We start from the raw sequence: 13,499 nt of genomic DNA, 5'->3' as shown, positions 1-13,499 counted from the left end.
TAAACATTTATTAAAAGGCTTAAATAGTAGGGATTATAACAAGGTTCCCTTGTCCAAGCTGATTTTCAAATAATCAAAATGAAAATGTGAAATGAAATCAAATGTCATTCTGGAAACCATACAAGCAAAACAATTTCACAAATGTCTGACAGCAACTTTAAACTTTTCAAATATTAAAGAGGTAGTGTTGTTTAGTGGTTAGGATAATGGCTCTGTAGCCAGACACCTGAGTATGAATTCTAGCTCTGCTACCAGTTGTGTGAAATGAGCAAATTCCTTAATTGCTCTTCACCTCAGTTTCCTTGTCTGTAAAATGGGAAAAATAACAACTGCATTTCACTGCATTTCATCCCACTTTCCCCTAAGGAAGAAAAAAAAAAAAAATCAATGGACAGAAGCCATGAATAAACACTTTTCCCAAGAAGACATCCAGATGGCTTAACAGACACATGAAAAAATGCTCAACATCACTCATCATCAGGGAAATACAAATCAAAACAACAATGAGACACCACCTCATACCTGTCAGAGTGGCTAAAATGAACAACTCAGGAAACAAGAGATGTTGGCAAGGATGTGGAGAAAGGGGAACCCTCTTGTACTGTTGGTGGGAATGCAAACTGGTGCAGCCGCACTGGAAAACAGTGTGGAGGTTCCTCAAAAAGTTAAAAATAGAACTACCCTATGACCCAGCAATTGCACTACTAGAAATTTATCCAAAGTATACAAAAATGCTGATTCAAAGAGGGCACATGTACCCCAATGTTTACAGCAGCACTTTCAACAGTAGCCAAATTATGGAAAGAGCCCAAATGTCCATCAACTGACGAATGGATAAAGAAGATGTGGTGTATATATATACAATGGGATATTAACTCAGAAATGATAAAGAATGAAATCTTGCTATTTGCAACAACGTGGATGGAACTAGAGAGTATTATGCTAAGCAAAGTAAGTCAGAGGAAGACAAATATCATATGATTTCACTCATATGTGGAATTTGAGAAACTCAACAGATTAACATAGGGGAAGGGATAGAAAAATAAGATAAAAACAGAGAGGGGGCAAACCATTAGAGACTTTTAAATTTAGACAACAAGGGTTGCTGGAGAGGGGTGGGGGCATTAGGTTAAGTGGGTGATGGGAGTTAAGGAAGGCACTTTTCGGGATGAGCACTGGATGTCATATGTAAAAGATGAATCACTGGGTTCTACTCCTGGAGACAAGACTACACTGTACATTAACTAACTTGAATTAAAAAAAAAGTTCATAAAAAAATCAACAGAATAGAAGAATAGATTTTAAAGTAAGCTTCATTTGAAACTGATGTAAAAATATGAACACTGCAGCTTATCTAAGTAAAAAGTTCTATATTTCTTACATAAGGGACTTCTCAGGTATGTACTACTTAATCCTGTAATTTAATTTTCACCATTTTCAAAGATGGCTAATTTATCTCTTCTCTACTGCCCATTAGAAAGTCTCAAGAAACTCTGTCAACAGAACCATTATTTGCTAATTCCAGTCAGTGTACAATACTCTTTCACACAAACAGGAAACCTCATCCATCAGAGAATTTCAACTATGTTAAGAAATGGAGGGGCGCCTGGGTGGCTCAGTCGGTTAAGCGTCCGACTTCGGCTCAGGTCATGATCTCACGGTCCGTGAGTTTGAGCCCCGCGTCGGGCTCTGTGCTGACAGCTCGGAGCCTGGAGCCCGTTTCGGATTCTGTGCCTCCCTCTCTCTCTGACCCTCCCCCATTCATGCTCTGTCTCTCTCTGTCTCAAAAATAAATAAACGTTAAAAAAAAAATTAAAAAAAAAAAAAAAAAAGAAATGGAGCATAACAATAAAGAACACAATATTGATTTCTAGTGCTTCTTTGTATTTAGATACACATTCCTCTCTGTTATTTAAACTGTTTTTTAGTAATCTCTGCAGTCAGTGTGGGGCCTGAACTCATAACCCTGAAATCAAGAGTCATGTGGTCTTCCGACTGAGACAGCCAGGTGCCCCACAAAATATGCAACTCTTATTTAAGAGGATTAAATGAAACCCTATGTAAATCACTTAGCAAAGTAGTTATTCAATAAATTAATCAATGGTTGGTTCCTTTCTCTTCCCCTTTATTTTTAAATATCTAGATCCTAGAAAGCTTCCCCAAACTACATACATGCTACTGGACCTAACCCCTCCCCCAGAGCATTCTAGAATTATTTTCAGATTATCAGCACTAGCTTGAATGTTCTTTGTTAAGCTTTTATTTCCTATTGACTGTCTCTCCATTTTGAATGGCAAACAAACTTTCAGTTCACCAACTCATAGAAAACTGTAGAGAATGTAGTTATATATACACAGAGAAGATGTGCTTTACCACCAGTTCAATTGGAAATCACCTGGGGTATTATGCAAATATTTTAGTTGCAAATAAGTACATCACTGTTCATCACATTCAATGTTTGGAAATATTTGAAGGGGTGTAAGAATATGATTGTCAGAAGGACTAGAGAAGGAAACAATTTTAATTTCTAAGACTTGGAATCCTGTCTCACCACAAGAACATTATTTGAGAATAATTCAGCACCAATCACTGCAATCATTAAAAGATTCTTGGGAGAAAGGGAAGGCTCAAACTGAATGGCCAAAAGAAGGTAATCTTTCCTTTTTGATCTATGAATATTGAGCACGAGGGTACATCGTTTCTTAGTGATGTAGACACTTTTTGGCTAAAATCCCAAACAATGATTAATTACTCGATTGTTTAAAATTCAAGGTTAGAGTAAACTAGACTATGGAAAATAATTTAGTTTTATAATACTGCCAGGGAAAAAAGGATCAGTAATTCAAACCACTGAAACTTTATGCAAAATATACCAGAAGTCATAATTATTTAAACATTTTGTACCAGAAATGTGCATGTTTGTTGACAATCAATGTTATGTAAAACCACTGGGCAATATAACTGGCCAAGCTTTAACACCTTAGGTCACTGGTTCTTGGCCCAGGAAAGGTCGCTCAAAGACAGTATGGACAGAGGGAGTCAATGAACACCCAGAAACTTATGAAAGGGAAAGGTCAGGAAGAAGAGGGAGTAGAGATTGTACACTGAAAAGCTGTGATTCAGGTGATTCTGAACCTTCTTGACATTGAAAATCACTGCTTTAGATAGCTTAAAACAAGATGGCTTGATAGTGGGTTAATGAAATAACCATTGTTTTCTACCATCTATTATCTATTGGCACTTTCTTCCTGGTGACAAACTTAGTCTCTTCATACTTTCATTAGGTTAAAAGGAAGGAATCAGACTACATAAGATACTAGGATAGTTTTACAGAATTGTTTTGCAAAAGTACTTTCCAGCCAGTTTTTAAAGGAAGATTTTTGGTGCTGATATTGCCAGCTCAGGTTAATGAAGAGCCTAGATGTTCCCTAAAAAGACAGCCTGCCATACCTCAAGAATATTTGTCCTCTCCAATCTATGGTTTTAAAACCCAGGGACACTCACTACTTGTGATTATACCTCTAACACCTTTCTTATGCTATAAGGCAAGAGTATGCGATAGACATCACTAATCCCAATACTGCTGTCATTTTAAAGGCAAATATTTTTGACCTATAGAGAAACTCCTAATGAAATACACATTCAGTATACAGCTCAGCTGTTAAGTATGTGTGTGTGCGCGCACACACACACATATGTATACATGTAGATAATACAAGGATGCAATTTTCAAATGACTAATTGAATTTTCAGAAAATAATATTTGTCTTACTTTGTAGACTGGGGTCTAAAATTCAAAGGAAAATATGTGCCAGGTGTTGTGAATAAGTCTATCAGGTCAGCAGGAAGAGAGGGTAATGGGCTTTGTGACAAGGTAGAGCATGCATTCCCCATCTTTCAAACATTTGAAGTCTTTCAAACATTTAAAATACATTGTGCATGCCTAAAAAAATTAGTCTGAATATTGAAGGAAGAAACCCTTTCTATTCCAAATTGATAGACATAATGGATACATTTTAACATAAATTAAATAAAGACAGAGATAAATAGATGGTGAATACAAAAAGAGAAGAATCCTGGAAGATTAAAATTCTGGCTTCTCATTTCAATTTGCTGCTGTAGACCAAGTTCTCTGACACATCTCTGTAAATACAATATTATGAAAAGATGGATGTGTCAAAGCATTCAAGGTATATATTTTAGCAGGAAAATATTTATATTCCAGGATTCTAATGATGACTAGCCATACTAATGGAGTTATATAAAAAGATTTACCATGTTGATATAAAGACAATTTTCTATTTTCATGAGGACATATAAAAAGCACATAACTGAAACGTGTACAAATTGTCTGACTTTCTACTTTCTCTGCCCACCCTGTTAGTATAGATAATAAAGGAACACTACACAGTAGACTGAGCCCCCGGTTTCTCTGTGGGAACAGTTCTCTGACCCTCTACTAACAACTCTGTTCAGAGTTGTTACTCTGAACTCCAGAGGCTCCAAGGTCTAACCTAGGTCTTTATACTTATGTCACTTGTGCAGAGAACCTCAACCCATTACAGAATCCAGAGTTTATGGAGTCCAAAGGGTACACTCGCATACTAAGCTGGCCTCCATCTCTTGGGGCAATTTTGAGTGAAATGGAATTGGTCTAGGCCCTTGCTTGTGCATCACAAATGTTAACCAGTTCAGTTCAGAGCCTCAGTATGATTCAGAAGTTGGAGCTCCTATGGATAGCTAGATTTTTTAGTAAATTCACTGAGATTTTACTGTACTGCTAAGGCCAGAAGAAGACAACTTATATAAAGGCTCTGTATAGTCCAACTTACTTCCTAGAATAGTGGTTATCAAACTTTACAGGTGTACAAATTTATCTAGAGAGCTCATTAAGCCATAGATTTCTCATTGATTCTGACTAGGTACATCTGAGATAGAGCCTGGGAAATTTCCATTTTTAACTAAGCATCCCAGGCGACTTTGATGCAAACGCTCTCCAGACTACACAGCATGAAACACTGTCTTAGAGAATTCAAAGGGGGTGCAGCACATCCCAGACAAGGATTGGGAGACCCCTACCGCTATGGATTAGTCTGAAATTACCCTATTGCCCTGCATTCTCTGTCTGAAGACCAATAACCTTCTCTTTAAAGTGCTTTAACAACATGAAATCTTGAAAATTAATAAATATAAGCAGTTAAAAAAAAAAATAAAGTGCTTTAACAAATATCTGCAATTAGATTTCATCTAATTACTTAGATGGCAGTTACATTCTTCATTCCTTAGGAATCCATCGGCAATAAATGTTTAAGGTATCATTACTACTTAGTGGAACTACTTACTTTTTCCCAAATGTGAACTAATTGGTTGGTCTAGTTTAAATAAAAAACCCACAATCTATGCTCTTCTGTATACATATATATCTTTGTATCTTCTTTTACATTATAACTTGCAATACTCTCATCTGGGAGACTATATAAACCTGGAATATGTGTTTTTGCACCAATGTGTCTGACCTTATAAGAGAAATCCTATAGTTTTTCTGATATATTGAATTAATAATCTGCATACTGGGAAAGTACAGTGGTTGTCACCAACAACTGCATTGCATGTTTTCTATTTGAATAACTTAAAAATTTTTTTTTAACTTTTTATTTTTGAGAGATAGTGTGTGAGTGGGGGAGGGGCACGGAGAGAGGGAGACACAGAATCTGAAGCAGAACCCAGGCTCTGAGCCATCAGCACTGAGCCCGACACAGGGCTTGAACCCACGGAACCGTGAGATCATAACCTGAGTCGAAGTGGGATGCTTAACTGACTGAGTCACCCAGGTGCCCCTATGTGAATAGCTTTTAACTTAAAAATGTCAGCTACCCAATGTTTCTCAACAGGGTACTATTGGCATTTGGGCTGACAATTCTATTTTGGGGGGGCTGACAATTCTTAAGTGAGCAGGACTGTCTTGCTCCCAGTGAATGCTAAAGCATCACCAAAAGCACTTTCACGCATTTAAAAATACCCTTTCATTGGTTGCTACCTCCCCTGGTTAAGAACAAATGAGACACCCTATTTTTATGGAAAGCTGTAATTGCTCAGTCCCATTATTTCCAATTTCTAACGGTACTTTGCAATATCTCGTAGGACATACGGACTTCTGAGCTAGTCCATATACATGGACATTGGAGATCTGGACAGAGGCCATGCACAATCCTACTGTTCACAAGGTGATGTTGTTGGACTAGTGCTCTCCTGCCTACACTAGGCAATAATAAATTATTAGAAAGCGGCCATAATAGGTTTCAGAACAAGAACAGATCAGTAAATCTGTATAAGAACAGAATAGTAATAGTTACTGCTACATTTAGTGAAAATTACTATGTTCTAGACATGAGTTGAGCACCACATAATGTGATGATAATGTAGCAATGAGGTCGATCCTCATTTATTATGCCCATTTTACAGATTAAAAAAGTAAGAGCCTGACCTCTTAACTACCATGCTTTATAGTTTCTCAGGACATATTTAACACGTCTCTATAAAATATTTTCCAAAAATTGAGTTTCAGGCATGAAAAGTTATCACACAGTAAAGTCTCAATTGGTTACACTGTCTCATTTAGGTATATATTTTTTTCTTCTTAGAATGCTAGCTCGTTCCTGTATTGTGAGCCACTTAAAGACTCCAGGATCCACCTATCTGGACCCCCATAGTATCTACCACGGTCACTTCTACATAGTAAGTGCTCAATAAATATTTATTGAATTGAAAAATAAGGGGCGCCTGGGTGGCGCAGTCGGTTAAGCGTCCGACTTCAGCCAGGTCACGATCTCGCGGTCTGTGAGTTCGAGCCCCGCATCAGGCTCTGGGCTGATGGCTCGGAGCCTGGAGCCTGTTTCCGATTCTGTGTCTCCCTCTCTCTCTGCCCCTCCCCAGTTCATGCTCTGTCTCTCTCTGTCCCAAAAATAAAATAAAAAAAAAAAAAAAAGAAAAATAAGATTGATTTTATCAAATAGAAAAGATCAACAGGAACCTTTCTTTGGCCAATTCAGAGAACAATCAAGGAACTAAATTAACCACTCATACTATAATCAACTCTTCTTGTGCACTAGGAATCTTTTTTTAAAGCATGTGAACTGAACCACAGCTAACATTTATACTTAGATGTGCTGCTTCATAAACACTGCCAGTGTAGTTTGCGAAATTCACTTGTTTATAATAGACATCAAGGGTCTTTGCTACACACGGATTCCCACTCCACCCTCATTGCTATTGGCCGCTTACCCTTTGCTCCATCAGTCAGCAGATGCAGCCTTTCCGACTTCAGCATGATTTTGCTAAATGTCACTACTTCGTTTTAATTCTACACTGTCTCCCGGAACCCCAATTATCACTCCCTCCCCACCACATTCCCAGTAACAATCATCCTTTTAAATACTAAAAACTCAGTGTGGAAAAGTTGAGGTCAGTGCCCACAAACATCAGGAAGAGGCACTTGATATTTATTTACTAGAAAATAGTTTCCCCCTTTGGACAGCCGATGCCACTCCTTATTGACCTTCCCTGCAATGCAGAGGCGTTTGCTCCACAAAACATCTCAGCAGAAACTTTCCAGAGCTGCTGATGGAGCATTCTGGTTCTTCTGCTGTATAAGTGGGCTCCTAGAAGACTAGTCAGAGAACCCAAGGTCTTGCCCCTTAAGCAAGTTTCCTAAACCCTCTGCCTCGTTTTCTCAAGCTGTAAAATAGGAATAAAGAATTCGCCTCTCCCCATTTCTAACTGAGGAACACTAGGACCCTAACAGTACATAAGAGATTGTTAAATCTCTGTGAAAACACCTTGCATTCTTGAAAGACAGACACAAAGTACCCCTCACTGATGTTATCTGACCACAGTCTCAGGTTGTGTTCAAGGAAATAGAGAACTAAAACATGTTACAACACATGCCACGCCACACCCAGAATGTATCAGGTACATGGAAAGGTTATACAGAGTGATCTCATTCTCTAAAACGGAGGTCAGCACAGTAAGTGAGGGCAGGGCTGAGGGGGGAGGGGGGAAGGGGGAACCTAACCATAGAAATAAAAATGCCAAACTAAATTAACATAGCTGCTGCTTTTCTTCTTTGCATTTTTTTTCCCCTGGGTCACACAAATCCCTGGTTTTGTAACCCAACCGCGCGTCCGGTCACCAGACACATTCCCGGCTGAAGAGACAGCAACGGTGTTACCTACAGGGAGGGAGGGGTGGCCAAATAACACAATTTAACTTAGAGCCCATGTGGAAAGAAACGCATCTTTAGGGTCAAAAGGCGGTAAGAGCGCGGGTCCACACCAGGGGAGCCAGCGGCAGGGTGCGAGTGTGGGGTCGCGCAGGGCCGGGCGCTCGCCTGGAAAGCAGACGCGCGGCCTTGGAGGCCAGCGGCCGAAATCAGTACTCACTCTGCGTCCGACCCTCCCGGGCCCAGAGACTTCAGCTGGGTTTTCAGGACGTTTGCATTCCAGGCTGGGCTCGGCCCCCGCGGTTTCTGCTGTGAGCCTCGGCCCACAGGCAGGCACGGGGTGGGGCGGGGCGAGGCGGGGCGGACCCGGGACGCGACGCACGCTGCTCCCCGCCCACCTCCCCCGGTGGCACCGCCCCGGAGCTCCCGGCAGCTCTGCGGAGGAAGGCTCCCGCCCCGCCCACCCGTTTTGTGTAGGCATCCGGGAAGCCGGCTGCGTTAATAACGCCGAGGGTGATGCAGGCCACGCGCGGGGTGCACAGTTCCTGCTGATGGCAGAGATCTACCGCTCCCAGGCGTCACCCTGTGACTCCACCAAAATAAGCGAGCGAGCGAAGTGGGGTGCTCTCGCAAATACACGCTCCAAATATCTCTTTTTAAACTAGAAAGCAATGATGAGCATCACTAGGGATTCGTAATACATTTCAAATAGTATAGTGGATATTTTAAAAAGCAGTGTAACAGAATCAGAATTCTACTAAATTATCGTCCATTATTATACTTAAAAATATCAAAATAAGTAATAAGAAAAATGGATTTTAAGCCAATGAATAAAATAAGTCATGGGTCCGTATTACTATGAATGGAATGAATGAATGAATGGAAAGGAAATGCTCTTTATTATAAAAGAATGGCAAGTAATAAATACAGAACGAATGATGGTGTTAATAGAAGAGTTATGAAATTTTAAAAGAAATATGGAAAGCCAACTTTTCTCAAAGTCACAAATCAGTCACAATAAAGACTCTGGACACTGAACTTGGAGTGTGACTGGAGGAGGAGAGCGTGGTCAGTGGTTGGAGAACAGAAACCTCAGGCCTAGATACTGACAGCTGAGCAGTGACTCAACGGTGCATCCAGCCAAGGCAGAGTGACTGCCAGCTGGCATGAAAAAGGCAGACAGGTCATCTGCACAGCTTTATACCCACACCAAGAAGCCAGAGCAGGTGAGGTTCCTGACTTCCTCTGCAAGGTGTCCCTCACAGCCACCTTATTGATTTTCATTTTTCACTTACTTCTGTTAACTAAAGCTGGTGAAGTAAGCACCCTTCCAACTCTATTTTTTTTTTTTTATTTATTTTGAGAGAAAGAGAGAGAACAAGTGGGGGAGGAGCAGAGAGGGAGGGAGAGAGAGAATCCTGAGCAGGCAGGCTCTGCACTGTCATCACTAAAACTGACATGGGGCTAAGACTCACAAATCGTGAGATCATGACCTGAGCCAAAATCAAGAGTCAGTCACTTAACCGAATGAGCCACCCAAGGTGCCCCCAACTCTAATATTTTATAATTCCCTCAACAGAAGACCCTGTCCTTAAAATTATTCCCAATGAAAATACAGCTTAAAAATTCCTTTTTTTTTTATTATTAGTAATTTCTTTCCTTTAAAAAATTTTTAAACAAAACCTCAGCTCATCTAGGTTTCACTAACATTCATTTCCTCCTATGACAAAAACAGCACAGGATGACTTATTTGGGCCACACCCCAAAAGGGATGCATCCTGGGTAACATAGCCCCAGGGTTAGCACATCTCCCTCAACGGAGGTGAGGGATCCTGTACGACTGAAGAATGCAGATAAGTTATTACATGTTATGAGATAAATTTTTCAGAGAGTCTTATACTACAGTACATACAGAAAGAGGCTCCTTTTCTTAGAAATGAAGAGGGACATTATTTCCTGATGTGCTTTGGCTGCCCCAATCCCTGAGATTCATCCTTTCTCCCAGTGTGGTCCTCAGATCCTTTGCATCTGAAACATCTGGGGGTAAGTATTAACTAAATAAAATCCTGGGCCTCACCCTACCCCTTTGAATCAGAATTCTTGACTGGGAACCTGAGAATCTGTATTTAAACCAGATTCTCCAAGCAATGTTTATGTAATCTAAGGTACAGGCAGTCTAAACTGCCCACAATCAGAACAATTCAGCGTCCTCGCTACTCAAAGTGTGGTTGCCAGACCAGCAGCAGCAGCAACTAGGAGCTTGTTAGAAAAACAGAATTTCAGCCCCACTGCAGACTTCTTGAATCAGAATCTCATTTCAATAAAAAACCCACTGATTCAATATGAATATTAAAATATGACAATTACTCCTCTGAATCTTGTTTTCCAAATGGTTACTTGTGCATTGCCTATAATATTTGTAATTGGCTATATTATATTTACTTAATATTTAAAAAAATAGATTTACTTTTTTAACCTTTAGCCTGTCTTAATCAAAACTATCCTTGGGATCATGAGTTTGAAGTGCTAGTTTATCTTGTAGCACATTAAAATACATGCATAACTATTAAAATAAACATGTTTGCCTACTTATTAACACACAGAGTCATCTCCCAAACTACATATGGTCCAAGGGTACTGTGGGGTGAGGCTGACACTGAATGCCAGAATACACATAGTTTTTCCAGCCTCTCACTAATCTTATGGATGAGAAAATTAGCAGCTGAGAAGAGGGCTATTTAATGCCAACACAGCTATTTATGGCAAAACCAGAAGCAAAATCACAAAAGAATTCTTTGATGGGTGCTTATTCCTTCACAAATCTCTCCTGTAGCTGGAGGAAATGTTGTTTCTATCGTCATTTGACTGTTTTAGAGAGAGAGAGAGACAGAGAGCAGGAGAGAAGGGCAGAGAGAGAGAATATCCCAAGCAGGCTCCATGCACAGTTGTAGAGCCAGATGCAGGGCTCGATCCCACAACCCTGGGATTGTGATGTGAGCCAAAAACAAGAGTCGGGTGCTGAACTGACTGAGCCACCCAGGAGCCCCTTTTATGTTTTTTTTTTCTCCCCTCTAATATAGCTGAACAACATATCATGGTTCAGTTCTCCTGTTTTCCTTTCTGTAGTAGATGTTTGTCAGTTGGCAGCTGGCCACACCTTTGAAAACCCTCACTACGTATTTATAAATTTCCCACCTACCTACTCAATATGCACCTTCCCAAACCAGAATCCAGAGCACTCACATCCCCAGGGTCCCTTGTAGCAGAGTTGAGGCACATGACTTACGCTGGTCAATCACATATGCCATAAAAGAATGAGGCTGGAAGTGAACAGTGTGAAGAGACCACTGCCTACCAAGAAATCTGTGTATGACAAGGCCTATTAGTCTTCAAGATTAGCACTGGCAGAGTTTCTGGCATCTGGTCCTAAATGCAATAGGTGCTGAGCTGTGGTGGTAGCACAAGAAGCACCCAAGATGAGCCTGGGCATGGTTCTTGGCTGTGAAGATTTAGATTCCTTCTGCTGGAGTCCTTGGGATCTCTATGAGCTACCCGCCAATCCTTAAGAAATCCCTTTTTGGTTTGAAATAGAGTGGAGTCCAGTTGAAACTAATAACCTCAGCCAATATATCTTCTTAATAGCTGTAATCTACTACAGACACATTCCTTTTTTTTTTTTTTTTTTAATGTTTATTTATTTTTGAGAGAGAGACAGAGTATGAGCAGGGGAGGGGCAGAGAGAGAAGGAGAGAGACACACACAGAATCCAAAGCAGGCTCCAGGCTCTGAGCTGTCAGCACAGAGCTGGATCGGGGCTCAGACTCATGAACCACGAGATCATGACCTGAGTGGAAGTCAGACACTTAACCGACTGAGCCACCCAGGTGATCCTACTGCAGACACATTCCTAAAGCAAGTTTCTTCACCTGAACAAGGACATGGTTACTATCCATGCTGCCTGAGAACTCGTCCAGCAATAGTTGCATGACTGATTACAAATCACAACTATTTTCATACTGGCGTTACTAAGAGCATAAATAATTTCTGCAACTTCATTAGTCCTCATTATTAATTTACCAAAAATCGAATTTTAAGTGCTAAACTTCTTATAATATTATTTGGAGTTAGAAAGGTCTATGCCATTTAAGTGCTTTGGATCTTCCAAGCCCAGAACTGCATGGCAGTGATACTATTTGTGTACATAATTACTCATTTTGTAAGAACCCTCGTAAAATAGTTCTGCAATACATGGTATCCATTCTAGATCACACAGTTTATGATGAGTTTCAGATTAAATATTTAACTTTTAAGATGGGCTATAAAGTTTTCTTTATAATGGTGAAATTATCACTTATTTTAACTTTCAAGTTCAGTATATCAAGAATCAAGAAAACCAAAACTAATTCTCCCTGCCAATTATATCTACTATTTTGTCATCTCATCTGTCAGGGTAATACTATGTTGCCTGTGTGTGTTATTATAATTAATTTATAATAAAAGGCTTCAAGTGATCACAAATGCTATTATGCCAGCTTTTCTAAATGATACATGGGAATGACCTTTTTTTAAAAAAGTGATGATGCGGCTGAGTTAAAGCCCTTTCAATTGGGCATCAAAGCAAAATATATATATTTTCATATATATATATATATGAAAATATATATATACATATATATGTATGTATATATGTATGTATATGTGTATATATATACATATATATATAATTTTCCAATAATCTATAAATGTTAAAGATACGAGAAAGAAAGGAGTGAAGAATAAAACTCTGGGGAAACTAATATTCAGGAAACTGCTGAAGCAAAGCAAGTCAGGAAAGTGCAACAGGAGAGAGGACAAAGAGGACAATGTCTTAGAAGCTAAGGAAAGAATGTCAAGTTTGACATTAAATAAACACTAAATATGTGGCTAAAATGCCTCCACCTCCCAGCTACACTCCCTCCCTCAACTTTCTGAGACACAGCAGGGTTTGGGGCAGATGCCAAAATTTTTTACAGAATTCTGAATGAGTGACTAGGTGTGAATTTCCACAATCTACTAAACACCTCCCCACCAAGAGTTTAGATAATCCCAAATTTTAGAAACCATCTCCACTTCATCCACCAAATCTCATAGGGGTGGGGTTTTCTACTGAGGCTTCTCATGTGTGGAGGCATAATTTAAGCACAAGTTAAATAAAGGTTGCAACTCTATAAAAGACAGGACATATATAGCAAATCTTTATATATATATATATATATACCCATCTATATATATATATATATAT

General features: G+C 39.6%; 1 protein-coding gene across 13 annotated transcripts in view; it reads right to left on the bottom strand.

The window, feature by feature from the left end:
* The window catches only part of CAST (calpastatin), a 108,733-nt gene that overhangs the window by 60,301 nt on the left and 34,933 nt on the right, over positions 1-13,499 (bottom strand). For 4 of the 13 annotated variants that reach the window (XM_049647621.1, XM_049647623.1, XM_049647622.1 and 1 more), the window contains exon 1: positions 8,439-8,573. The exons of 5 other annotated variants lie outside the window; for them this stretch is intronic. The gene's annotated coding sequence lies outside the window, so the exon portion shown is untranslated. Of the gene's footprint in view, positions 1-8,438; positions 8,575-13,499 lie in introns of those variants that run through there. 4 more of the 13 variants (XM_049647624.1, XM_049647625.1, XM_049647627.1 and 1 more) reach the window with 2 other exon arrangements.

This window comes from Panthera uncia, assembly GCF_023721935.1.
Source record: "Panthera uncia isolate 11264 chromosome A1 unlocalized genomic scaffold, Puncia_PCG_1.0 HiC_scaffold_17, whole genome shotgun sequence".
Taxonomy (NCBI): Eukaryota; Metazoa; Chordata; class Mammalia; order Carnivora; family Felidae; genus Panthera; species Panthera uncia.
This window is presented reverse-complemented; position numbering and strand designations above follow the sequence as displayed.